This window comes from Macaca mulatta, chromosome 2 (genome assembly GCF_049350105.2).
Source record: "Macaca mulatta isolate MMU2019108-1 chromosome 2, T2T-MMU8v2.0, whole genome shotgun sequence".
NCBI lineage: Eukaryota > Metazoa > Chordata > Mammalia > Primates > Cercopithecidae > Macaca > Macaca mulatta.
In genome coordinates this window covers 105,369,592-105,395,441 of record NC_133407.1, presented here as the reverse complement: position 1 = coordinate 105,395,441, position 25,850 = coordinate 105,369,592, and the positions used below count along the sequence as shown (strand labels likewise).

Sequence of the window (25,850 nt, the reverse complement as noted above, 5' to 3'; positions counted from 1 at the left end):
GTGTTATTATGCCCATTGCACAGAGGAGGAAACTGAAGTACCATAAGCAAGCGGTGAAGCCAGCACAAGAATCTAAGTTACCCTGTATCTTGCTGCCTAGAAGAGCCTCCATCACAGCTGGCTGTCTCTCCGTGGAATAAAAATACTCGGAAATCAGTCACTTTTAAATTTTTTTCTAGGAAATAAAAAGCTTTCTGAGTTGGATGATTTTTTTAATAGAAGCCAAATATGAAGGAAAACTATATATGACCCATCACATATATTCTTGTAGGAAAATGCACAGAAATGTCCACAAGGGAGAAAGGAAACACCTGAGGCCTGCTGATAGGCACAGGGAGAAACAGGCCACAGTTCTCTTTCAGCCACTGTTTTGAAAATTTTATTAGAATGCATAAAGACTAGCAGAAAGATAACTGATGAAGACAAGTCATTATCTTTCTAAAATACGGTTAACTCAGGTCCTATCCTGGAGTGGACAGCAGGGATGGGAATCTGAAAATCTGTATACACACAGAAGCACACTTGACAGGGCCCTGAAGTCCCAGCCTGGGCAACAGAAAGAGGCCTTGTCTCTAATAAAATTTATTTTTAATTAGCCAAACATAGTGGTGCATGCCTATAGTCCCAGCTACTCAGGAAGCTGAAGGGGAGAGTCACTTGAGCCTGGGAGGTTGAGGCTACAGCAAGCCATAATCACACCACTGCACTCCAGCCTGGGCAACAGAACAAGATCCTGTCTCAAAAGAAAAAAAAAAAAAAAGTTCCCTGAAGTCCAAGCCTACTTATATCATATGTACACATATACACGCATGCATACACACATGGATTTATTTTAAATTCAGTAAATGAGCACTTTATCTTTTAAAAAATTGCAGCACAGAGCAGATGGTAAAGAGTAAATCTCTTAAGATACACAGTTTTTCACATTTTAATATCTCTAAAATTGAATTTTGTCTTATAGCCAATTGTCCCTTATTATGCTTACTTTGTAGCACTTTTTGCTTTCTTAGAGGTACATAAAGCAACACTGTATCTTACGATCTGTTGTGTGTGGGGGTGGGAGTTCAGCGCAACAATTCAAATGGGCCACCAAACAATGGGTAAGGCCACAATGGACATTAAAGGGAGATCCCTGCATCAGCCAGGAGATAGGACAGGTTGACTTTAAAGGTTCCCTCCAGGCCAGGCGTGGTGGCTCTTGCCTGTAATTCCAGCACTTTGGGAGGCTGAGGCGGGCAGATCATCTGAGGTCAGGTGTTCGAGACCAGCCTGGCCAACGTGGTGAAACCTCGTCTCTACCAAAAATACATAAAAAATAAGCTGAGCGTTATGGCGGGAGCCTGTAATCCCAGCTACCAGGGAGGCTGACGCAGGAGAATTGCTTGAACCCGTGAGGCAGAGGTTGCAGTGAGCCAAGATCACACCACTGCACTCCAGCCTGGCAACAAGAGCGAGACTCTGTCTCAAAAAATAAATAAATTAAATTAAATTAATAAATAAAGGTTCCCTTCAGTCCTCAGTTATCAAAATAAAGATGAACATGATAAAATGAAATTTAAGGGCAAAAGCATACTTACAAACAAACCTTATCTTCGTCAATCTCCACAACTTCCAGGGCACAAGAGTATTATCTATATCTTAAAGATGAGGAGGCTCCAAGGAGTATTTTACCCAAAAGCTGGCCACAGGTCTGACTTCCCAACGAAAAGGCCACTGTGGCAGAGCAGTAAGAGAAGCAGTAGCCAAACCAGAAGAGCTCAAAGGTGGTAAAAATAACCCAACCAAGGGCGAAGGGCAAACCTGGGAAGCAGTAAAGGAGGAAATGATGTTTGAGTTCAGCTTTACAAGGAAGCTCACTGAATGACATGTTCGGGTTTACAGGCATTTAAAATGAAAACGCCTTTCAGTTGGTTGTATTTTCTGGTTTCTTCAAATACTTAAGAATAAAAGCAGACGGGCGGATCACGAGGTCAGGAGATCGAGACCATCCTGGCTAACACGGTGAAACCCCATCTCTACTAAAAAAATACAAAAAACTAGCCGGGCGAGGTGGCGGGCGCCTGTAGTCCCAGCTACTCGGGAGACTGAGGCAGGAGAATGGCGTGAACCCGGGAGGCGGAGCTTGCAGTGAGCTGAGATCCGGCCACTGCACTCCAGCCTGGGCGACAGAGCGAGACTCCGTCTCAAAAAAAAAAGAATAAAAGCACAAACTGATTAACATGGTGTGGGCTACATGTCAGGTGAACCAGGGTGAGTTCTCCAGGTTACAGGACACTTGATGGAGGAGAGACATGTGGCCTGCCCAAGATGCAAATGAGACGGAGCCAACCCCAGAATCTAAGTTGGTCCGCTCCCTTTCTGCTTGGCCACACACAGCAGCAGGTCAGCGCTCGCCTTCCGGCAGGTTCTCCTCAGATCACAAGATGAGGGCAGCAGATACAGCATCACCGGCAAACATGACAAAACCCTCCCCAGGAAACTGCAGTCGACTTGTTCTGATCCCAATCGGCCCAGTCAAAACTACAGCAGAGGCAACAGGACCACTGTGACTGGCTTGGACCAATCAATACCCACCGGACACCTCCTCAACCCCTACTCCGGCATGCTGCAAAGGAGGCTTAAGAATGGAACGAAATCTGGCTTCTATTAGGAAAGAAGAAAGTGTAGCAGAGAAGGATGTGAACTGGCAATCAATTTCTGTTACTCCCATCATTCACCATTCATTCCTTCCCTCCTTCCTTCCTTCATTCAAGAAGCAGCACCATGAACCTACTGTCAGTAGATTCTTTGTGGAGAAAACAATTGCACAAAACTGGATTCCAACCCTCCAGGAGCTCATGGTCCATCCGTATTTACATAAGAATATTCCATTTTCCTTGGTATCCAAAGTAGCACTGGACAGCCCAGATGGTCTAAACAGCAAAGAGTAATTCAGAGTGCCTTTAATTACTGTACCTTAAAATGCACCAGTGCCCTAGTTCCCATCTTCATGATCACTGTCAGCCAGGAGATTGCTGGATCTGAACCGGCCAAAGTGGCAGAAGGTGCCCTTCACCAGGCCCCTGTTCTATTCATGGCAGCTGTGCACGGCTCAGGTTACAGGTTGGTTCAAATCCACAGAAAACTGGCTCCTCTAGCTGAGGCAATCTTGGTACTTTGCTTTGTCTCTTACACAAGATTTTTATTTTTAAAATCCTAATATTGGAAACAGAAATGTTGAGCTAAAAGCTATTAAGAAGGATGTAGAACTGTCTATTATTACAATCAGGGCCAGAAAAAAGGACTGTGAATTCAAAAATTTACAAGCACACAATATTGTATCCTAACATGGCAAACATTTAAAGGTTAAGATATGAAAAATGCATACTTTCATGTTGTACTTGGGACAATATTAAAAAGTGGGAATCTTAACCTTTTTTCTAGATTTCTGAGTGAACAAAAGAATGCTTTTAATTTCAAAATTTCTAATAATTCTCCAAGGTAAAATAATCTATTTAATAACTTTGCTTAATATAATTTTAAAATCAATTATATAAAAGAAAATATTTCTGTTTATGTTGAAGTATTTTCAACATCTGTTATCCAAGAATTATTTCAATAATAATTTCAAAAGTCAACAAGCACATGAAGAAATGCTCAATATCATTAACCATCAGGAAAATGCAAATCAAAACCACAATGAGATACCACTTCATACCCACAAGGATGTCCATAACCAAAAAGACAGACAATAACAAGCATTGGTAAGGACATGGACAAACTGGAGCTCTCACACACTGCTGGTGGGAATGTAAAATAGTGTAGCCACTTTAGAAAACAGTCTGGCAATTCCTCAAAATGTTAAAAACAGAGTTACCACATGATCTATCAATTCGTCCCATAGGTATCAAAATAAAGAAATGAAAACAAATGTCCACAACAAAAAAGTCTACAGATGTTCATAGCAACATTATTCACAAGAGCCAAAAAGTGGAAATAATCCAAAAGTTTACCAACTAATGAATGAATAAACAAATATTAAAAATACATAACAATGGATTATACAGCAATAAAAAGGAATGAAGTACTGATACCTACTACAACATGGGTGAACCCTGAAAACATTATGCTAAGTGAAAAAAGTCAGTCACAAAGGACTCCATATTGTATGATTCCATTTATAACAAATGTCCAAAAGAGGAAAGTCTATACAAACATAAAGTAGGTTAGTAGTTGCCTGGGGCTAGAGGACTGGGGAAATGGGGAGTAACTGCTAATGGATACAAGGTTTCTTTTGGGGATGAGGAAAGTGTTTTAAAATTTATTATGGGCCAGGCGCGGTGGCTCACGCCTGTTAATCCCAGCACTTTGGGAGGCCAAGGCAGGCAGATCACGAGGTCAGGAGACCGAGACCATCCTGGCTAACAGGGTGAAACCCCGTCTCTATTAAAAATACAAAAAATTAGCCAGGCATAGTAGCATGCGCCTGTAGTCCCAGCTACTCGGGAGGCTGAGGCAAGAGAATCGCTTGAACCCGGGAGGCGGAGGTTGCAGTGAGCCGAGATTGCGCCACTGTACTCCAGCCTGGGTGACAGAGCAAGATTCCATCTCAAAAAAAAAAAAAATTTACTGTAGATGGCCAGGCACAGTGGCTCACATCTATAATCTCAGCACTTTGGCAGGCTGAGGAAGGAGGATTGCTTGAGGCCAGGAGTTCAAGATCAGCCTTGGTAACATAAGGAGAATCCATCTTTACAAAAAATTAGAAAAGTAGCAGGGCATGGTGGCACACACCTGTGATCTCAGCTACTCAGGAAGCTGACATGGGAGGATTGCCTGGGCCCGGAGGTCAAGGCTGCAGTGAGCCATGATCATACCACTGCACTCCAGCTTAGGCAACAGAGCAGGAGAACCTATCTCAAAAAATAAAATAAGATTTGCTGTGGTGATATTGCACAACTCTGTATACACTGAAAACCAGTGAATTCCATACTTTAGATGTGACAACTGAATGGTATGTTAATCATATCTCAATAAAGCTGTTATTTTAACAAAGCTTTTTTTAAAGTCTATGGGAGAGAGTTTCATAAAGAGAGAGAGTTTCATGGCAATTTCTTTGGGGTGTTAGAACTATTTTGTATCCTTGTGGTGGTTACATGACTCTATACATGTGTTAAAATTCAGGCTGGGTGCAGTGGCTCACCCTTGTAATCCCAGAACTTTGGGAGGCCAAGGAGGACAGACCACTTGAGGTCAGGAGTTTGAGACCAGCTGGCCAACATGGCAAAACCCTGTCTCTACTAAAAATACAAAAATTAGCTGCGTGTGGTGGCGCATGCCTGTAAATCCAGCTACTATGGAGGCTGAGACAGGAGAATTTCCTGAACCTAAGGCAGAGGTTGCAGTGAGCCAAGATCGCGCCACTGTACTCCAGCCTGGGTGATGGAGTGAGATTTTATTTTTAAAATGATCTACAGCAAACTAGATTTTTTATTTTTAAAATGATCTACAGCAAACTAGATTTTTTTTTTTTTTTGAGACAGAATCTCACTCCGAGACAGGAGAATGGCGTGAACCCGGGAGGCGGAGCTTGCAGTGAGCTGAGATCCGGCCACTGCACTCCAGCCTGGGCGACAGAGCCAAGACTCCGTCTCAAAAAAATAAATAAATAAAATAAATAAAAATAAAAAAATAAAAATAAAAAATTTAAGTCTACAGCTTTGGGCATACGCAGCTGATGTATTATTAACAAAAGTTCAGAGATAATCATGGCAATGGTTAGTTTGTAAAATGGAGAATGATTTAACTTTTGCTGAATTAGTTACATTTGCTTCACAGAATAAAAAAGTTATTTCCACTTTTCACCATACATACAATTTCTACCATATATAAAATAACATGAAAATATTTCTACCATGCTGGGAACAAGTATGATGGTGGTAAAAGAGGAGAAGGCTGTTTTTATAGAAAACAACTGAGTCTTCCAATGGAATGAATGCTGCTTCTTCCAGGCACCAGGCTAGGTAGAAATGTGAAGTCCTTGGTTCTTGGTCTGGCTATGTAACTGATTTGCTGGTGAGGTGACCTGGGGTGAGTTCTTTATGATTCTCCTGCGTAAACTCACCTACGGCTTCCCATCTCCTGATTCTGGCTTGCAAGGCTCTCGAGGTGCACCCTGTACTTGCCTCTCCTTGCCTTTGCCTACTGGGCTGGGGCACCAGATGAGGAAGGACAGCAGGTTGGACCATGAAACCAGCCAGGCCTGACTCTCCAGTCAAAGGGGGGGACTGAAGGAGGACATTCACTTCACAAGTATTTATTGATTATGTTGACAAAGTGCTTAGCACAGTACTTAGCACACAAGGAGCCCTGAATAAACGGTAGCTATTACTGCTATAGATGGACACAGTTCTACAAGAGCCCATGCACGGATACATACTCAAATGTTAACCTGCTTTATAAGGACAGGTCGCTGTCTATCCTGAATCCTCAACACCCCAATGGTAACATTAGCAGGTGCTCACTAAATCTACTGACTCCACAATATCGGTCTTAGGGAACAGGGAAGATTCAGAGAGAGCCAGAGTGTTTAAAGAAATTCCAATTAAACTCAAAAGAGACCTCTGTGCATCCAAGTATCTTTTGTCACAGCTTAAGCAAGTATCAGAGTAGGGGAGACTGATTGCAGGGCCAGAGATTTTGGTCCCAATTGTGTGGGATGAGCAGTCAATTCATCAAAGGTAACCCCTCGGCGCATGGGGTTTCATTTTCCCTTGGTGAGGGAGGGGAAAGGCAGTATGATGGACTTGGGATACTCCTTCACCCAGGCAGTTCAGGCCTACTCTACTTGACCAGCCCAGGTCAGGCAGGGGCAGCGTGGACTTGGCTCAGGCAGGCCCTGGGTGTGGGTGCCAACCCAGCTTTTGCCAACTCCTCTGGGCCTAGATCCTGGGGGCGGGGTGAGGAGGCAGTGGCTTCTGTAATACAGATTTCTCCAGCCTTCACCAGGGTCCAGGAGGAAAGAAGCCCATTACCACAGAATGGGGCCCTACACAAAGTATCCCCAGCTCCCCCAAGAGGGGTGACTCCCCACCCCATCCCCAGAACAGTCACTTGCCCGAAGGGTCCTCTTTTACCCTCCCCCCTTTGCCATCCCCCAGCGGAGATTCTGAATGGGACTGCAGTCTTTTCTCTCTCACTGAGTGCCTTTTTTGCTGGAGGCAGGGAGGGGGAGGAGGTCCATCATCTACCTTTTCTTTTTCTTCACACAAAAAATGAGCTCGGCTACCACACTACACGAACTGTAAACATTAGAGAAAAGTCAGCCAGACAGAGTCCATAAGGTCCACTAGCTTACGCAAATGGGAAAGAAAAGACTTCACTGTGTGGGCCACTGCCTGGGAGAAGCAAGATCTCATAAAAACAGCCATTGTTCAGGAGGAAAGAATCAGACAGCTTTAGTCCAGGCAGCACATGAAAAAGCAACATTCAGCCAGCTTGCAGAGTCAGGAAATCTAAATGGCAATGGAGTAGCCCAGTCAGTCAGTTCCCCCTGTCTTTCCCCTTAACAGAGGTCCAAAATGTGCCAGTAGCACCAACAACTCCAAATGCCTTGGGAAAATGACTTCTTCGGGGCCTATGCATTCAGCCACCAATTTTCTCAGAGTTGAGGACCTCTGACAGCCACTGACATCCTGGGGCCCTTACCACCCCAGTCCTTAACACTGTGGTGTCAGGGACTCTTTCATAATGGGGGAGGGGGCAATACAGAACAATGCATACAATGGGATCCCAACTAGGTTAAACGCACATCCTGCATGCACACAGAATAAAGATTAGAAAGAAATCCCTAGCACGCCAACTGTTATCACTGGCATCCACACACAGACCCAGTTACTTCTTCACATGACGCAGAGTAACCCAAGTTATTTTTTTCCTTCAAGACTGAATCATGCTTTCTGCTCCAATTGACTGCTTTCCTAAATCAGAGGCTGAATCCGCTCAACAACAGCATAAGGGGCCTTAAGCTGGAGGGTTATTTCCCTGAGGAAGCCTCAGATGAGATTACTGTTCCCTTTCCAGGCTATGTGGGAGCAACCCCCAAACTCAGAAGGACTGACTTTTGCACCAGTCTACAAGATCATCTAAACCAGTAAAGAGCAACAGAACCTCCTGAAGGGCTTGTTAGAACACAGATTGCTGGGCCTCCATGCCTGAGTTTCTGAGGTCTGAAGTAAGGCCCAAGAATTTGCATTTCTGACAAGTTCCCAGTGATGCTGATGGTACTGGTTGGGGGCTATACTGAGGGCTACCACTGAAAGAGCAACTAATGTCAAGCCACATAATCCCTAAGATATGACGCAATGGACTGTTGAGCACAGGGCTGATGCCATGTCCCTTAGAGACTCGCCCAGGTGGCGTTTCTTGAATTTACAATCATCTTTAACTACTTTGTGAGTTTGGACTTCACGGATTACTCCTTGTTTCTGATGGAGTCTGCAGATTTAATCATTCAAAAGCTGGTCACATGCTAAGCTGTCATATCACAAGGGCACAGGGTGGCTTCCAAATGAGTCACGTCACTAGATAGTAGAGAAGATAGGGCTCAAAGGGGAATAAGTTTAAGAAGGAAAAAAATCTCAGCCACACACATCTGGATAGCCACCAGGACTGTATTCTGGGAACTGGGGGTGAAGCAGCCAGACCTCCATTGTCTTTCATGTCTTAAAAGATAAAGGTCTCTCAGTCTCCCAGATCACTGAGAATTCCCCATCCCTTCTTTCTCATAATGGCTCATTCAAGTGTAAGAAGCAAAGGGCTAGCCATCTCCTCTGAGCCTTTGAAGGCCAGTTTACTCAGGTTGTGGGCCCTCGAACAGCCACTCAGCTGTTTAAGCTGGCCATGTGGAGAAAGGAGAGCCAAAGCAAGAAAATAAGCTGTAGACGTTGGCCCAGGATTTAGAGAAAGCTGCAGATAAAGGGGAAGTCCCTTTAAATTAATTTTTAAAAATAGATGGAAAGGGCCCACTGAGTGAACGCCTGGCATAATGAATTTTAAAAGGCCCACTCAGCACCCCAAAATTTAGATATTTGTAAAAGCTTTCAGAGAAATAAAAATGAATGACATAAAAAAAGAACAGGAACCAAGATGGTAAAAGACTTCTCAGCAAAAGGGGGTTAAAAGAACTATGAGGGAAAATTATTTCAACCTAGAATTCCACATCCATTCCAACTAGCAGTCAAGCATGAGAGCAGAATAAAAATAACATCCCTGCTGGGGGCAGTGGCTCAGGCCTGCGAGGCCAAGATGAGTGGATCACCTGAGTCCAGGAGTTCAAGACCAGCCTGGGCAACATGGTGAAACTCCGTTTCTACTAAAAACCCCCCAAAATACCTGAGCTTGATGGTGGGTGCCTGTAATCCCAGCTATTCAAAAGGTTGATGCAGAAGGATTGCTTGAGGCCACGAGGTTGAGACTGCAGTGAGCTCAACAGAGCGGGGAACAGAGTGACACCCTGTCTCAAAAAATAAAAATAATAATGTCCCATATACAAGGATATTATTTAGAACTACAGAGGCAGGCCAGGTGCAGTAGCTCACGTCTGTAATCCCAGCACTTTGGGAGGCTGAAGCAAGTGGACTGCTTTGAGCTCATGAGCTCAAGGCCAGCCTGGGCAACATGGGGAAACCCCATCTCTACTAAAAATATAAAAATTGTTGTGGGGTGTGCTGGTGTGCGCCTGTGGTCCCAGCTACTCAGGAAGCTGAGACGGGAGGATCCCTTGAGCCCGGGGTGGAGGTTGCAGTGAGCTGAGATTGCACCACTGCACTGCAGCCTGGGTGACAGAGAAGACCCTGTCTACAAAAAAAAAAAAAAAAAAAAAAAAAAAAAACTGGAGAGGAAAAAAAGAACTGTAACTGAAGAAAAAGAAAAAGCTACAAGTTAGAAACAGTAACCAACGACTTTTCAGGAACAAGACTAAAGGCAGAGCAGGTGAAACACAGAATGGAATCCACGGTGGTTTTCAGTGACCAATGAGTAGCATTTGACTTTTTTAAAACCACATACATGGAATTAGCAGGAAATACATTGAACTGAGAGCTATGCTGACATTACTCTTGTGCACTGTGGTGGCTCATGCCTGCAATCCCAAAACTTTACTTTTGTGCACTTTGAATATGCACAAAAGTAAAGTTATTTCAGACCCATGGTAAACTCTACAGGTCCAACGGCCTATCTCTCAGTAGATAAAACGTAAGGAAAAGAAAGGCCTGGAGAGGGACCTGCAGATTGAGAAAGACAACATACATATCAAGCTCTTAAGAACAGGCAAAATTTTGCCTAGAGATTATGATAAAAAGATGGCAATTACTCTTGGAGGGGAGAGGGGAGTTGCTAAGGAAACTGACAAAGTTCTACTTTCTGACCTGGATGTTTATTATACAAGAATTTATCTTATAATTCCCCATCCTATTACTGTTTTGTGTGGCTTTCTGTATCTGTATGTGATTTTACCCAAAAAAAAAAAAAAAAAGGTGGGAGGGGGAGTGTTTTAAAAAGCTACGTGCATATGATTGCCTTGATAAACAGGAATTATTTAAAAGTAAAGTCAGGCAGATGTAACACACACAGAAGATTCCCTGGCAAGATATTCCCTGTTACCAACATTAAGTATTTCTGGGTAGTATGATTTGGGATGGTTTCCTACTTTCATCTCTTTCCTAAATAATTGGAACCTTTAAAATAGGTTGGAACACAAAAATAGTCATTATTTTACATTAAAGTTTATAGTTATCTGTGGGCTAATTTTTCACATCTGTGAGTGCCAGAGTTTCCATCTTCCTTCTTTTGTCCTGACTTTACCCAATGAATGCCAAACCTAGAAGTGTGGGACAGAAATTAGAAAAAGTAAATCTTAAATAAGTCAATTTTTCTACCTTTCAGATCTGCTAAAGATCAGCTTTTATGGCCAGATGTGGTGGCTCATGCCTGTAATCCCAACACTGGGAGGCTAAGGCAGGAATGTGGCTTAAAGCCAAGAGTTCAAGACCAGCCTGGGAAACAAAGCAAGACCCCATCTCTACAAAAAGTTAAAAAAAAAAAAAAATCACCCAGGCACAGTGGTGTGTACCTATAGTCCCAGCTTCTTGGAAGGCTGAGGTGGGAGGAGCACTTGAGCCCAGGAGTTCAAGGCTACAGTGAGCTATGATCATGCTACTGCACCCCAGCCTGGGTGACAGATTAAAAAAAAAAAAAAAAAAGACCAGCTTTTGTGAGAGTATTTATACTCCTCTTGTCTCCTTTAAACATATGAAGACAATTCAGGTGCATAATTACGCAGAACAGCTTTTCCTTTTTAAAAGTACAAGCTAATACCTTGGCCATATTTAACTTAAAGAATGAATTTAAATAGTAAGTATTAAAATGTTACCCTAAATTAGGTAAGATATACCTATGAGTATCTTCCATTTTAATTCGTTTCCATATCCCCTTTAAAAATAAACGAAATTGAGGCTATCTTAATTTTAAAAAAATACAGTTAGTTCAGGGCACTCAGGAAATAAATACCAAAGCTCATGAAATCCAGAATCAATAAACAAAAAGCATGTACATATTGAAAAGGAAGAGAAAACTACTCAATTAGCACCATTAGTACTTAGGGGTTATGATGGGGAGTAAGTTTTACGGGGGAAAATTTATACTTCTTCCACCTAAAACAAGTACTATAAATTCTAGCAGACACTGTGCCTTCTAGTCTACATCAGACTTGACAACGGTAAACATAGTGATTAATCTTCTCCCTTCAGAAAGGCTCCAAGCACTCTGGAGACATCCTCTTCATTCCATCTTCCCAGCAGTGGGGATACTAAAGTCAGAAGAACTCTAGGCACCAGCTCATTTATCCTCTGGCTTGTTAGATGAACCAATAAATCCCTCCAGAGGGGAAGCCCAGGCAGCCAGGCAAGATGGCCAAAGGGCCACCAAAATCCACAGAAACCCTCATTCCTCTAACTCTACCCTGCCGTGGCCCCATTCCCACCCTTCCCAGGCTATGGCCTTATAAGGGTGTCTTAGGAGTTCCTGAATGGTGTAAAACTTATGTGTGATCTTTGTTTTTTCCAAATGTGCTCTACAGAAGATTTAGATCAACAAAAAGATTCAAAATTGCAAAAATTGCTCAGACAAAAACCATGATTATCAAGGAAGCAAAGCTTCCAGTTCCAAATTTGGTCATCTGCTACCCATGTAAGATTCCAGTTTTTATCTGGTTGCCCCTCACTTTAGGGACCACTGGCCCAGAACACACACTACTGGCTTAGATACCAGCTTGACATAAGACAAAGGGCAGTAGGGTGAAGAGGGTCATTCTTTACAGGATTAGAGATGCTGTAGGCACAAGGACTCCCACTATATAATATACTGAATCGCTGAATTATCCAAAGTCCACATAAGCAAAAAGCTCAAATAAACAGATTTTTCAAACTGTCTGTATATGCTAATAAGCAATTATAGCAATGGCCCTGGAGTATAGCCCTGATTCGGAGAATAAAGCACGTTATAAAGTATTCCAATTTACTAAAACAGCAACCTGATATCTAACCATCCCAGGCGAAAGAGTCTTGCTAAGGGTGGTAGCCAGACGGCACTGCCTCAGAATCACAGAAAAACTGCTGGTGGGGGTAAGAACTGGACTCCCAGTCCCCAAATAGCCAGTCTGGGTCCTGGGTCCCAACCACAGGTGTAAATTCAAGTCCAGCAAATGCCACCTACTCCCATCTCTCCAAAGCCCGCACAAGGTGCGCTCAGCAGCCAGACCTTAAGCATTAGCATTAGGCAAAGGGTATTTTCCCACCACCTAGGATCAGATCCATGCTGACCCACCACCTCACAGAGCACACTGGGTTTATGTTTTTTGGGTTTTTTGAGGCTGAGTCTTGCTCTGTCGCCCAGGCTAGAGTGTAGTGGCATGATCTGGGCTCACTGCAACCTCTGCCTCCCAGGTTCAAGAGATTCTCCTGCCTCAGCCTCCCTAATAGCTAGGATTACAGGCACGCGCCACCATGCCTGGCTAATTTTTGTATTTTTAGTAGAGACAGGGTTTCATCATGTTGGCCAGGCTGGTCTCAAACTCCTGACCTCAGGTGATCTGCCCACCTCAGCCTCCCAAAGTGCTGGGATTATAGGCGTAAGCCACCGTGCCCGGCCTGGCTTTATGGCTTAAATGAGTAACAATGTGATTCTTCCTTCAAAATTTTTACCCTCAAATAGCTCCCACAGTAGGTTTCCTTTAACAGTAGCATAAGTCCAGCTTCTAAATAGGGTTTAAAAAAAAAAAAACATGTTTGTAGAGAAGTAATGCACTATGAAATGCATCCTCAAGTGCATACGTTTATGGTAACAATAGATTTCTCCTTTGAAAAATTTTAATCACCACATTTCAAAATTGCCACATCCAATTTCCTGATTAGGAAAAAAAAAAATTCTTTAAAAAAACACACAAACATCAGCTGGTACAGCGTTTATTTTCTTAAGTACACTGGTTTTGTAGCTCTAACTTCCAAAACTAAGCTAACATAAAAATCCAGAGAAATCGTGTAATTAAAGTGAAAAAAACAGAGCACAGGAAAGAAAATAGAGAAAATTGGCAGCAGACTCGTGGCTGTTTCAGTGGTTGATCTTTGCCATGAAAGCGTCTTAATAACAAACAGAGCATTTATTAATAAGCATTTAACCTGTAGCACCTCCCCTTCTCCCCATGCAGATGGAGGAGGCTCCCACATCGGCTCTACCAGGGACCTCAAGAAACAACCACACACAGCTGGCAAGTGGCACAGATAGCCTTGAACTTGAGCCTTCTGGCTCCAGAGCCCAACCTCTGCAAATCCGGTTTGTTGACTCTACTTTCTAGGAAAGTTGTCCTCTTAAACACAGAAAATTCCTTTCATTTAACACAACTAATATTCAAATGGCCTTCAAGAAAATAAAATGGGCTAGGTACAATGGCTCACTTCTGTATTCCCAGCACTTTGGGAGGCCGAGGCAGGTGGATCTCTTGAGCTCAGGAGTTCGAGACCAGCCCAGGTAATATGGTGAAACCCTGTCTCTACCAAGAATACAAAAAATTAGCCAACTGTGGTGGTGTTCACCTGTGGTCCCAGCTACTAGGGAGGTTGAGGTGGGAGGACTGCTTGAGTCTGAGAGGCAGAGGTTGCAGTGAGCTGTGATTGTGCCACTGCACTCCAGTCTGGGCGACAGAGCAAGACCTTGTTTCAAAAAATAAATAAATAAATAAATAAATGAAAAGCAGATAGGGATGAAAAGGACAGACTGGGCACTGAGGCAGAACCGGAAAATGGGTTTAAAATTCCAAAATCAGTTTTAAGATCCAAAATCAAACAATTCAGTGCCTTGGGCCACCTGAAAGCTGGGCTTCTGCCCAGGCCCAGGGCCCACCAGCAGATGACAAACACATGAGTTCCAATTTTCAAAATAGCAAACTTGACCACAGAAATAATTTTGTTTTATTTATAATAAATTTAAAAGTAATTTTTTAAAAAAAGTTGGCCTCCTGCCAACTATAAGGTGTAGAAGGCTGTCTGTCAAGTAATCAAGTGCTCTTAAGAGACCAAAGCATGGTCCTCTTTCAAACCTGTGCCCCCTCTGGGGAGTTGGGGTTGCAGGGGGAGGGGGTGGATCCTGTCATCCTAACAGGCCACTGGGAGAACGGGGCATACCAAGAAACAAAGCCAGGGACTGGCTAAGAAATGGCCAAATGCTGCAGACACAGCCTGCCTGGGACCATGAAAACCAGGATCCCCTTTACTCCCCAACTCCATGGAGAAAACAAGACACAGGGTCTGGAGCTGGAAAAACACACAGGCGAAAAGCCAAAGACAACATCCATCAGAAGCTGGAGAGGTCTGCTCACAGAGCTGGGGGTAGGGGTGGAGGAGATGGGGTCAGAGCAGGGACAAAGGATTCCCAAGACAAAAGCAGAGAGGGAGGGCAGGGGTCAGGAGGAGGGGACTAGGAGGAGAAAAGGCAAAGGGGCAAGGAGGAGGGAAAGAAGAGGATGAGGAAAGCAGCGAGAGGTAGTGGGAGTCGGTGAGGGGATAGGAGAAAGAGGAATGGGGGATAGAAAGGAGGAGACGGGTAAGAGGGCAAGGGAAGAAAGAAGGGGAATGCAATGGGAGAAGGAGGGCAAGAGGAGACAGTGACAAGCAGAGACAGACCCATGGGACAGCTGAGTGCCTTGAAATGGTTGCTTAGCTGCCGCTCATAAGCCCACAACAACAAAGCTTAAGCTTGGAGATGTCTGCAGATATACTAATCCTTACCCCTAAAGGGAGAGGAAGATCAGCAAGAACTCCAAAGTCAGAGTCCCCAGGATCAAACTCCACAGAAGGATCCTTCCCAAAGTATTCTTTACAAAGGAGGCCAACACCCTTCGGTAATAAGAATCTGAGATCATTCTTTTTTGAAGATGAGACGAGGAGATAAGTATAATTAGCCACACGTCCAGACCATGACAGGTCACGGTCTACTTAAATATTAGAGAAAGTAATCAGAATAGTGAGTACAATAGATGACCCGTCCCAGAGAGAGGAAGAGCTAGTGCACCCTCCACATTAAGAACTGTATTCCATCCTGGAGCATACACTGTGAAGCAATCATTTTCACGGGTTCACTGGAAAACAGTTTGCAAGCACAAGAAATTTCTACTCAGAAGTCTCTATGTTATTGAAAAGAAAAAAAGTTCCGTTAATGGAAGTTTAAACAATATTTTTTAAAGTAATGTAACAATCTATCTGGGTGCAGTGGCTCACATCTGTAATCCCAGCACTTTGGGAGGCCCAGGCGGGGAGATCACTTGAGACCAAGAGTTCAAGACCAACCTGGTCAACATGGTGAAACCCCATCTCTACAAAAATACAAAAATTAGCCGGGTGTGGTGGTGCGTGCCTGTAATTTTAGCTACTCTCTAGAAGTTAAGGCATGAGAATCGCTCGAACCCAGGAGGCAAAGGCCACAGTGACCTGAGACTGCACCACTGCACTCCAGCCTGGGCAACAAAGTGAGACCCTGTCTCAAGACAATAATAATAATCTAAAAACCATTTATGATATACCATATTAATAAAATAAAGGACACAACATATATGACCATCTCAATAGATGCAGAAAAAGGATTTGACAAAATTCAACACCCTTTCATGATAAAAACATTCAACACACTAGAAACAGGCCGGGCTCGATGGCTCACATCTGTAATCCCAGCACTTTGGGAGGCCAAGGCGGGAGGATCACCTGAAGTCAGGAGTTTGAGGCCAGCCTGGCCAACTATGGCAAAACCCCGTCACTACTGAAAATACAAAAATTACCCAAGCACAGTGGCTCATGCCTGTAATCCCAGCACTTTTGGAGGCCGACGCGAGTGGATCACCTGAGGTTGGGAGTTCAAGACCAGCCTGACCAACATGGGAGAAACCTTGTCTCTACTAAAAATACAAAATTAGCTGGGTGTGGTGGCACGTGCCTGTAATCCCAGACTCAGGAGGCTAAGGCAGGAGAATCACTTGAACCCGGGAGGCGGAGGCTGCAGTGAGCCAAGATCGCGCCACTCAACTCCAGCCTGGGCGACAGAGTGAGACTCCGTCTCAAAAAGGAAAAAAAAAAAAAAAAAAAAAAAAAAAACCACTAGAAATAGAAGGGAACTTCCTCAACCCAATACAGTATATCTATCAAAGACCCACCACTAATATCAAACTTAACAGTGAAAGATTCAATATTTTGCCGCTATGACCAGGAGGGCATCCACTATTACGACTCCTATCCAACATTGTACTAGAGGTTCTAGCCAGAGCAATTAGGGGGAAAAAAAGGGCCCTCACATTGAGAAGGAAAAATTAAAGCTATCACCATTTGTACATGACATTATCTTACATACAGAAAATCCTAAGGAACCCACTAAAAAACTATTAGAACAAATACGCAAATTCAGCAAGGTTGAAGGACATAAGATCAACATACCAAATCAGCTGCATTTTTATACACTAGCAATAAACATACCAAAAATGAAATTAAGAAAATTATTCTATTTATAACATCAAAAAGAATAAAATACTTAGGTATAAATTCAACAAAAAGAAGTAAAAGATTTGTACACCTAAAACTACAATCAATGTGGAAAGAAATGAAAAAATGTCTAAATAAATGGGAAAACATCCCATGATCAAGTATTGGAAGACTTAATACTGTTAAGATGTCAATACTCCTGAAATTGATCTACAGATTCAACACAACTCCTACGAAAATCCCAGCAGGTTTTTTTGTTTTGTTTTGGTTTGGTTTTTTTAGCATAAATTAACTAGCTGGTCTTAAAATTCATATGGAAATGTAAGGAAACTAAAATAGCCAAAATAATCTTGGGAAAAACAACAACAACAACAACAAAGTTGGAGGACTCACACTGTCTAATTTCAAAACCTACTGCACAGTTACAGTAATCAACACAGTGTAGCCGGGCGCAGTGGCTCACACCTGTAATCCTAGCACTTCGGGAGGCCAAGGCGGGCAGATCACTTGAGGTCAGGAGCTCAAGATCGGCCTAGCCAACATGGTGAAACCCCATCTCTACTAAAAACCCAAAAATTAGCCGGGCGTCGTGGTGCTCACCTGTAGTCCTAGCTACCCAGGAGGCTGAGGCAGGAGAATTGCTTGAACCTGGGAGGTGGAAGTTGCAGTGAGCCGAGATCGTGCCACTACACTCTAGCCTGGGTGACAGAGTGAGACTCCATCTCAAAAAAAAAAAAAAAAAAAAAGACAGTGTGGTACTGGCATAGGATATACAGATAAATGAACTAGAACCAAGGGCCCAGAAATAAAAGCCCAGAAATAAACCCTTACATTTATGCTCATTTGATTTTCAATAAGACAATTCAAAATGGAAAGAATAGTCTTTCCAACGAATGGTACTAGGACAATCAGATATCCGAATGTAAAACAATAAAGTTGGACCTTCACCTCACAGAACAAAGCTGGACTCCTCCCTCACAAAAATTAACTCAAAATGGATCACAAACCTGAATATAAGAGCTAAAACTATAACATTCTTAGAAAAGATTAATAGACCAACTCTGGGCACAATGCCTTGCTCTGCAAGGAGCAGTTATATAATTAACAAATTAATTAATAAATAAATAGTAGCAGCTCTTGGTGACCTTAAGGTAGGCAATGATTTCTTAGATATGACACCAAAAGCACATGTGACCAAAAATAAATAAGATTTCATTAAAATTAAAAATATTGTGCTGTAAATGATACCATCAAAAAAGTGAAAGACAATCCATAGAAGAAAATATATGCAAATCCTGTATCTGATAAAGGACTTGTATCCAGAATGTATAAACAACTCTCACAACTCAAAAAAAAAAAAAAAAAAGGCAAAGGACCTGAATAGACATTTCTCCAAAGATATACAAATAGCCGATAAGCACATCAAAAGATGCTCAACATCATCAGTCATCCCGAAATGCAAACCCACAATGAGATAGCACTTCATACCCACTAGGATGCCTATAATCAAACATATGAACAATAACAAATTTGGTAAGGATCTAGGGAGAATGAAACCATAACACACTGCTGGTGGAAATGTAAAATGGTGCAGACACATGGGAAAACAGTCTGGCAGTCCCTCTATGACCAACAATTTAGTCCTAGATATATACTCCAGCAAAATGAAAACATGTCATCCATCCACACAAAAACTTGTACACAATGTTCACAGCATTATTTATAAGATAATAAATAATAAGTTGACAGCTGGCATGGTGGCTCATGCCTGTAATCCCAACACTTAGGGAGGCCGAGGTGGGAGGATCACTTGAGGTCAGGAGTTTGAGACCAGCCTGGCCAACATGGCAAAACCCTGTCTCTACTGAAAATACAAAAATTAGCTGGGCATGTTGGTGCGCGCCTGCAGTCCCAGCTACTCAGGAGGCTGAGGCAGGAGAATTGCTGGATCCTACGAGGGGAAGTTGCAGTTAGCTGAGATCACGCCATTGCACTCCAGCCTGGGTGACAGAGCTAGACATCATATCAAGAAATAAATAAATAATAAGTGGAAACAACCCAAACGTCTATCAACTAACTGATGAGTGGAAAATAAAATGTGGTATATCCATATGACAGATTAATATTTGGAAATAAACAGAAATGCTATATGCTACAAGAGTAACCCTTAAAAACACTATGCCAAGTGAAAGAAGCCAAACACAAAAGACCACATGATATATGATTTCATTTACATGAAATGTTCAGAATAGGCATATCCAGGGACAGAAAATAGATTAGAGATTGCTTAGGGCTGGGGAATAGAGGGAGGGAGGATTGACTATTCACTGCTAATGAGTATGGGATTATCTTTTATGTGGGATAAAATGTTCTAAAATAATACTGTGATCACAGTTGCACAATCCTATGATATATTAAAAATCACTAATTGGATGAATTGTAAGGTATATGAATTAATCTCAAAGCTGATTTTAAAAAATCAATCCCAGCACTTTGGGAGGCCAAGGCAGGAAGATTGCTTGAGCCCAAGAGTTTGAGACCAACCTGGGCAACACAGGGAGACTGTCTCTACAAAAAAAAACAAAAAAAACAAACAAACAAACAAACAAAAAACCCTTTTTATTAGGGAGACTGTCTCTACAAAAAAATAAAAGATTAAAAAAACCCTTTATTTTATTTTTTTTTTTTTTTTTTTTTTTTTGAGATGAAGTCTCACTCTGTCATCCAGGCAGGAGTGCAATGGCCCAATCTCAGCTCACTGCAAGCTCCGCCTCCCAGATTCAAGCAATTATTCTGCCTCAGCCTCCCAAGTAGCTGGGATTACAGGCGCCCGCCACCACGCCCAGCTAATTTTTTTGTATTTTTAGTAGAAACAGGGTTTCACCATGTTGGCCAGGCTGGTCTTGAACTCCTAACCTCAAGAGATCCACCCGCCTCAGCCTCCCAAAGTGCTGTGATTACAGGCAAGAGCCACCATGCCCGGCCTCTACAAAAAATTTTAAAAAATAATTAGCCAGATGTTGTGGCGCATGCCTGTGGTCCCAACTGAGGTGGGAGGATCACTTGAGCCAGAGGTTGAGGTTACAGTGAGCTGTGATCACACCACTATACTCCAATCTGGACGACGGAGTGAGAACCTGCCTCAAAAAAACACCAATATCTCCTTGGTATTTTGAGCTAGAGAAATTCAATTCAATTCAGTATTCCTGACCCTATCCCAACACCCTTGCACCACACCTAGAAAAGAGATGAATTTAAAAGATTGTAAAGCCACCACCATGCTGTAAACCTCTGAGAGGTCTCTGACCCTCTGCCTCCCTTTCCATTTGAGGTCCTGCATTAGAAAAGGCAACTGACCTCTCTGAGGCAAATCTCTGCCAGGCAAGTGGCTGACAATGTTACAATCCTGTCTTTCACTTAAACACGGTCCAGCAGCTTCAGGGTAGCATCCCTTTGAATGACCTCTCAAGAATCTAGGACGGATGGTATCTTTTACACCTCACACCACACACAATTCACATCAGGAAGAAGGAGAGGCCATCTGGACTCAAACCCCTCACCCAGCCACCTGACCTCTAATGGATTTCCCAGGCTCCACTCCGGGATCACTGGAAGGATGGAACGCTATACTGCTATCATCCACACAAACACTCACTAAATGTTGTTTGTTGTCATCATTAAGAAAGGAGAGGCATTTGATTGAATCCGCTCTTAGAGACAGAAAGACGTGATTCCAATTTCACTCCAGTTGTTTCCTCTAACACATACTCTCCAGACACGGGTCATGAGACTCCCTGCACCTGGGCACCTTTCCTTTAGCCCTTGGCAAGGTTTCCCAAACTCCTGGCTAAGCCAAAGCTCTTATGTTAGTCCTCTGAGAACAATAGTTTCTACCACAGAAACTGTCACTATTACAACTTGACATTTGTTTGCGAAATTGCATTAATGTCTGTCTACACTACCAGACTGTAAACTCCACGAGGGTTTATGCATCGCATGCCTGCTCACCATCCCCGGTACCCTACCTGCCATTGACTCAACACTTGCCAGGCACCTCTCTAGGTCCTGAATATCTGCAGGAAACATCAGATGAGGCCCCTGACCTCTGGCAGCTTCTGGTCTACTAAGAGGGAAGGCCGAAAACAAAATCCATAAGCCAGTGAATAAGATCATTAAAGAAAATGGGTCTAAAATCGACATACCATGAATATTTGTCCAATAAAATAATGATAATGAACCTTACCTAATCAGTTACTTGAATCCTAAAACTCTAAAAGCAGCTTCTATGGTATCACACTACAACAATAGCACATTTCTGCCCTGTGGTACCACAGCATTATCTACTGCACTCGGCCAGGTTAAATTCAAAGCATGATGGCTCATGCCTGTAATCCCAATGCTTTGGGAGGTCAAGGTGGGAAGATAGCTAGAGGCTAAGAGTCTGAGATCAGCATGGACAACATAGCGAGATTCGTCTCTACACAAAATAATAAAAAATTAGGCTGATTCAAGCAGCAGAAAAATAATAATAATAATAAAATTTACAAAAATAGAATAAATGAATAAATAAAAATTAGCCAGGTGTGGTGGTATGCACCTGTAATCCTAGCTACTCAGGAAGCTGAGGTAGGAGGACTGCTTGAGCCCCAATGTTCGAGGCTACAGTGAGCTATGATTGCACCACTGCACTCCAGCCTCGACAGAGCGACTCTGTCTCAAAAAGATAGAAAATAAAAAGTAAAATAAACTCCCTAGAAGGTTAAAAGGCATCTGACTGTTACAGAGTCAAGTCTAGGTAGTCTCTAACGCTTAGGACTAGAAACACGCTAATTTTCCCCTTGTGTGACATGAGTCAGAACAGTCACGGCTATCTCATGACCCAGGAATTCTGTTACACTGCTCTGGTGATTACAGCTTGTGATTTCAAGAGGTTCAAAAATGTGTGGGGAAAGAGCAGAAAGGCTGCAGAGAAAGCCTGCTCCAATGAGCCAGTCCCCATTTCCAAATCCATGCCCATCTATCTACCCTGGCAGAAAGACAGAGCAACTTCTAAGAGGTGTAAGAGGAACACACATTGGGTATCATGAAAACCCACCAAGTGAAGATTGAAAAGTTCACTTTTAGTCATTCAACAAATATTTACTGAGTACCTACTATGTACGAGGCACTACTATGAGGCATTGCTAGTGCCAAGAATATAGCAGAAAATGAATCCAACAAAAATCCCTGCCCTCATGGAACCTACAATCTTTTGGGAGCAATGATCTCAACAACCTCTGGCCCCTGTAACACACAGACAAGAACTGCCCTTTGGGTCAAGTGCCAGACGCCAGGTCAGCCATCTGTGTGTCCCCTACTGTCCAAATGAAGCCTCTCACAGATGCCCTTTACTTTCAAGGGGCCGCAGACCAAAATATCAGCAGTGCCAGGGCACTGTCAAAACTGCTGATACAGATGGGTCCCTTGGGGTTAGGGAAGGCTTCCCACGCCAACCGTAGGTCTGACTTAAAAGGTGAGCAGGAAATACCTAGACTGCCAGAACAAGCTGGAGCTGCCAGAACAGGCTATGCAGAGAAGCAGGTGGGGGTTGGGGGTGGTCACGGTTCTCTATATAGGCAGAGGTAACTGTAGAAGCAAAGTCCTGGAGAAGGGAGAAGCTCGGCCCATTAGAAAACTGAAAACGCTCTGAATGGCTTTAGCAAGGGGAGGAGAGGCAGCAGCCTCTTTTGCCCCACGGGGAGCTCCTGAACTATTTTAAGCAGGGGAGTGATGGGATTCAATTTGCACTTTAGGAAGGTCACCTAACACCAGAGTAGAGAAAACATTAGAGTAGCCAACCCCAACAGGGCAATCAGGGAGATCTGGGAGGTGGCTGACCAGAAGGGGTAAAGCAAAAAGAGAGTATCAGGAAAAGGTCCTGGTTCCTGCCTGAGCAGCTGAGGACAGCGGTGCCCTCCATGTCACTGCTCACAGGCAGATCCTTTTCTTTGGGGGTGGCAGGGAGCAGGTAATGGCAGTGGTGGTCAGCCGGGCAGCATTTGTACAGGCTACAATGGAGGTGAGGAATGAGCAGGCAGGTGGATGAACAGGAGACAGGTCTGGACCAAGATTTGGGTAGTGATGGCAACCAAGGCACTGGCCTGGCAACATCACCAGGAGCAGTGTGCCAGGTAAGGCACCAGGACACACCCTAAGGACACCAATATTCAAAGGTTGAATGTAGGCAAAGGAGCCTGCAGTCTACAAGGAAATTAAGGCGAGCTGGTTGGAGAAGTAGGAGGAAAGCCAAGAGGGCGTAGCTTCCCAGAAGCCAAGGGAAATAGCATTTTAAGAAGGAAAGAATGAGGGTATTATAGACCATGCTGTCAAAGGTCAAAGAATGCCAGAACTAGAAGGTGTTTTATGGACTTAGCACCATATTCACTGGGTTATTGGTGCTGGAATAACAGGCTCAGGTGTCTGATGGCAAGAAGGTCAGGGAAAGGAAAAAGAAGACACTTTAGTGAGACCAGAAATGAAGTGAGGGAAGAGCAATGGCTGCGGGGGATGTGGTCTAGAAAACTGGTAGAGAACTGAGCATGTTATAGGATGGTGAGATGGAGGCCACAGGCAGGATGAGGCTGAAGAGACAGAGATGGGCTAATGGACCACGTACTGCTCCTGAGGAGGTGAGATGGGATCTATGTCAGTGGCACAAACTAGCTCTGGTAGGAAGAGGGCCCCTCCTTCACCTAACAGGAGGCAGACCAGAAGAACAGCCCTTATAGGGCTGGGCATGAGGGCTGGAGGCACAACACCTGGTGGCTCCTGCTCACGCTGTTAAGAACAGCTTCTAAAGGCCAAGGGCAAGCATGAGGTACAGTGTTTGAGAAAGACAAGGGAAGTCTAGAACAGTAATCATGGCAAAAGGCAGAGAGAAGACTAAGGAAACACAAAAGGAGCCGGATGCAGCGGCTCATGTCTATCATCCCAGCCCTTCAGGAGACTGACGCAGGCAGATCACTTGAGCCCAGGAGTTAGACCAGCCGGGACAACATGGAGAAACCTCATCTCTATAAGAAATACAAAAATTAGACAGGTGTAGTGGTGCATGCCTGTGGTCCCAGCTACTCATGAGGTTGAGGTGGGAGAATCACCTGAGCCCAGGGAAGTCAAGGCTACAGTGAGCCATGATCATGCCACTGCACTCCAGCCTGGGTGACACAGTGAGACTCTGTTTCAAATTTTTTAAAAAAGGACCCTATGACCCAGCCGATGCTGGTTTACAGGGTTACCATGCTGGATTGGTAGGTGACTATGTGATTTCTCCAGCAGCTCTCAGAAGGCAGGGGCAGAGTCCTGCCAGCTACACAAAGGAAGGACAATGGGTGCTCACTGATGAAAGAATGGAGGGTAGGAGAAAAGCCAAGAACCTGGATGGGGCAAGGAATGTGTACAGAGGGATGGGAGGACTGGCATTCAGAGAACAAGGTGATTGTACTCAGGATTTCAGGTGAACAGGTAACTCCAGGAGATGACACAGTCCAGGCTGTGACCTGGGCAGTGGGTGAAGCACGGTGGAGAAGCCACCACTGGACAGGAGATGGATCAAGACATTGAGTGAGTCATCGGAACCCAGAATGATGCAGTGCTATGTCAGGGGAAGATGATCTTGAGCCAAATCCCCCAGTCTTCAAGGAATAAGGCAAAGAGTATGGGAGTAGAGGGAGGAAAAAGAGAAAATATCAACACACCACCTGTCCCAAAGGAATGAAGCGCAGAGATCTCCTTCACCAAATGCATCTTATATGCTGTCAACAAGCAAGAGCAAGGCAGAACTTTACATATACCGCCTTATCTAATCCCCACAACCATACTACACAGTCTTATTCCATAGATGGAAAAACTGTGGCTCACAGGCTAAAGACTTGCCCCAAATCACAGATGATTGATTGACTGACTGACTGATTGACTGAGACAGGGTCTTGCTCTGTTGCTTGGGCTAGAATGCAGTGGCCCAGTCACAGCTCACTGCAGCCTCAAATTCCTGGGGTCAAGTGATCCTCCTGCCTCAATCCTTCAATAGCTGCGACCACAGGCATGTGCCACCAGGCCTGGCTAATTTTAAATTTTTTTGTAGAGATGAGGTCTCACTACATTACCCAGGATGCCAAGATCACAGATCTTAAACATGCTGAATCCAGAACTTGAGGTTCAGGCTTCCAAACACCAAAGCCGCTCCGCCCCACCACATTCACAGAGAGACAGGATAGATTGCATTATTTATGCCCCAGCAATCCCTTATCCCCACACCAGAGCTCTCTAATTGCGCCTCACACCATTTCCAAGGAGGAGGGGTCAGGGACTGCCAGGCTGCTGGGTAATAAGCACCGGCTGTCCTCCTGAATGGCTTACTGTACTGGCTGAGATGGGAGGCCGCGGTAATTACCCAGAGCCCATTAAAAAGCACTGGGAATGTAATGTGCTAATACTTCTAGAACAAACACATCAAAATATTGGTTAAGGAAACACTGGCCTAGAATTTATATTTCTAAAAAAGCTGACTTGATCATAACTCCACAGGAAAAATTCCTTCCCATATTTCCAAACAAGCCAGTCAGTGGTTTGTTTGTTTTGTTTCGGGGGTAGGTCTCACTCTGTTGTCCACGCTGGAGTGCGCAATCATGGCTCATCGCAGCCTTGAACTCTCAGGCTCAAGAGATCCTCCCACCTCAGCCTCTGAGTAGCTGGCACTACTACTCAGTATGGGCACGCACCGCTATGCCTAGCAGCCAGTGTTTTAATTCCAATGACAAC

The 25,850-nt window shown here is 43.8% G+C and overlaps 1 long non-coding RNA gene across 1 annotated transcript; it reads right to left on the bottom strand.

Moving 5' to 3' along the window:
• Positions 1 to 364: 364 nt before the first annotated feature.
• On the bottom strand, positions 365 to 1,800 carry LOC144339128 (uncharacterized). The gene is made up of 2 exons (XR_013413824.1): positions 1,578 to 1,800; positions 365 to 733 (listed from the first exon to the last, which is right to left on the bottom strand). It is a non-coding gene; the product is annotated as an uncharacterized LOC144339128 (long non-coding RNA).
• Positions 1,801 to 25,850: the final 24,050 nt, after the last annotated feature.